The sequence below is a fragment of the Xiphophorus couchianus genome, chromosome 15, assembly GCF_001444195.1.
Source record: "Xiphophorus couchianus chromosome 15, X_couchianus-1.0, whole genome shotgun sequence".
NCBI classification, from domain to species: Eukaryota; Metazoa; Chordata; class Actinopteri; order Cyprinodontiformes; family Poeciliidae; genus Xiphophorus; species Xiphophorus couchianus.
The window spans coordinates 19,546,008-19,549,365 of NC_040242.1; positions in this window are offsets into that span (position 1 = coordinate 19,546,008).

A 3,358-nucleotide genomic window follows, 5' to 3' on the forward strand; every position below is an offset into this window, starting at 1 on the left:
TTTCAACCCCAGGCATTGAATTTGTAATTAGCTGATTAATATCAAGATCAAATCTTTTCAAAAATCTTTAATATTTCAGTATGAATTTACAAAAAGGCTCCCCTTATAAATGGCTAATAAATAGTTCAAAGATATGTTATTAATTAGTCTGTAAACACTATAAATCATTATCTAAGGGCCAGATAAGGACAAAACTGAGCAGTTTCTGGCCAAATAGTGAACAAAATCTGTTCACCTATATAGTCATCTAGAGTTGCTAAGCTACACAAGTAGCTGGATATTTGTGAAAACTAATATATCTTTATACATTTTTGCCTTTCATTCACACATAAATGCTGTTTTACATCACTATAAATGATCATTTATGAGAATTCTGACCATTACTCGTGTAAATGGAGAAAGAAATTAGCTTTAGCGTCCGTGGCGCTCCAATACGTTGAAATCTAAAGGAGAAACAACATCAGCGTTTTTATACCAACTCTCCCTCCTCATACCGAGGTACAAAGTCGTTCAATGTCGCTGGGTTTGGATCAGACTTGGACCCGACTGTCCTGCTGGCTGCTGTTTTTATGTATTAAACGATTCTCATTGGCTGACAGAGGTCTTAGTTTTGTGCACACTGCCCCCTATTGGTTTCGCACGTTTAAAACTAAGCTCAGTGTTGTATTAGTTTGGATTTTTGTGGATACAAACTTTTGGAAGTGGAGATTTTTTTTTTTTTTTTAATTAATGTGTTTAATGTGGACATCTATATTGGAGTGATAAGGTACAATATTTGTTGCTAAAAAATATTTAGAAATGTTCATTTTCTTATACTGTAGCAACTTAGTCAAATGTTTGACTTAGCAGATCTAGCTGAACAGATCTGGATCACTATTTGGCAAGAAATTGCCCTTAATTTATGATAACACATTAATTATTTATAAAGTATTTACAGCTTAATTAATACCTAAAAATATTCATTAGTCATTTATAAAGGAAGTTTATTTTAAAGCGGCAGGCACCAGTTTTTCTTCCTCATTGTTCAGTCACAACTGAACAATGAGGCAGAAGCAATAGCCTCATTTTTAGGATACTTCTTTAAAAATGTATATTTGCAAAACATTCTCGTTTTAATAATTTGTGTGGATAAAAATGTAGATGTTTGAAGCTTGTAACAAAGTGGAGTGTTTTAATGGGTACGAATACTTTTGCAAGCCACAACGGGCTCCATGCTGAATGATTTATCATTTCACTTTTCCTTTAGACCTCAAACGTTTCTGACATTGTCACAATTTAAGACCTCAGCTTCAGGACGAGTTTATTTCTCAGAGTAGAACAAACAAATTTTTTTCTCAGATACCTTTTCAGTGTCTGCCTCTTTGCCTTTGTCCTTTATTTCCAAATAAGTGACTGAGCAGAAGCACATTAAATAATAATAAATGAAAGCCAGTTTTCTCAGTGATATAATAGAAGTTGAAACCGAATGTTAAAACTTTCCTCGATGTGTTCCCCGCTCTCTGTGGCTGGTTAGTGCGCACTTACCGTCTATAATTGCCATTCCCACATGGAGACAAAATCAGCTCAAAAAAAAAAAAAAAGTACATTTTCAGAGATAATTGCAACATTTTGTAGTCAAACATACATTATCAGATTTTGGTTCTCTAGCGGGGCGGAAATATACTGTGAAAGGAACATTTACCAACTGTTTTATCACCTGAGAAAACTACGATGACAAACTCGTCTACTTACGCCAGCGGCTGTACGGTGGGATGAGCGCTCATTATCAGACAACATGACAACGTTGCAGCTTGTGTTACGCACAAGGTTTACTGAAAATGTCTTAAGTAAATTTATTTGACATTTACAGAGCAGCTTAATGTATTTTGTGAAAGTTCTGTCGGTGCTAACGAGTGTTTCAGTTGTGCTTCATGGGTTTTTTTTCATGCGATTCCCTTAAATGCAATTACAGTCTTTTTGCGGACTGCAGCGTTTAAAAAAACAAAGTTTCAGGGGTTTTCTTTCTCTCTTTTGTGGGTTTAATGAGCTGCTGTATTTTGCTGGGTACTGGACGTGTTGGCGACTGAACGGGGAGTTCACTAAGGACTGTGCAGTGAAAAATCCAGCCACGTGTGAGATTTGATGGAGGTTTCAGATGGGAGGCAGAAAGCAGAAACGTGTGAAATTGATAGCTCGTAGCGCCTCTGTGGCATTAGGGGCCATTTTGGATTACATTAATAATGCAGCATTAAGAGACATAGCTTGGCTGCTTTCTCTAGCTAGTGAGCTTTATGTGAGTTTTAAAGTATAATTCTTACGTTCCAACAGCTGTAAAGGTTCTTGTAGGTAACATTTCCCCAATATGTTTCAGCTTTCCGAGTTTTATCACATTGAGGCTATCAACATACTTTAGGATGAGTTAAAACAGCTGCTCACTTTCACTACCTTTTTAAAAATTTGTCATTTCAGCTTTTCACATTTAAAATATGTTAAGTGATCATTAAATCACTTGACATTGTCCCCACTGGTCATTTTATTAGATACACCGGTTCAATTGTTCATTAACGCAGATCAGCCAATGACATTGAAGTAACTGAGTGCATTTAGCCATCCAGGCGCAGTGAAGGCAAATTCACCAGAGGGATTTAAAGCTGAAGTACGTAACTTTTATCTAAAAGACTATTTCTTTACATATTTGTTAAAACTGTTTCTATGTCATTCTACTACTCTACAGCTTCTCCTTGTCAGCAGAGTCTGCCGTAAATGCTAAGGCTAGATAGCATAGCTACTGATGACGGCGGATAAATGGTTTTTCTCTGAGTCGACTACAACCCTTGGTCTTGGTTTGGTGTAAATGAACTGTGGTGCGAACGTCAAGCCGACCAGAGGCCGCTCCAAAAGCAGGAAGTAGATTACAGTGCAGGGCATTCTGGGTAAATGCAACCACAACAAACACAAGAGTTTTAGGAATAGCTGGAGAAATCCTACACCCGCTAAAATCTCACGGCACATGTTTTTTTTCTTCTTTTTTTTCTTTACATTTTGTGAAGAAGGAAGGAAGAAACTCACAGTCTTCTTCAGAGGTTTTCATGTTGTTTGCTTCAGTGGTTCTTGGTGCAGCGCCACCACAGGCGAGGAGTGGAACAAGTTTTTCAAAGGGTTTGGTTGGTTCGACACAGTGCAGTGTGAAAGAGAACCACAGCAGCTGAAAATGTAACAAATGTCACAACTTTGGTCCCCAATCAAACCGAGTCTACCAGACTATCAGGTGGGGAAAAGACTCTATGACTTCATTTCTGATGCAGCATTTAGATAGAGGGTTTCTAAGTTCACATAAAAATCATGAACGAATGGATCCATCGTGGCTTAAACACCACAG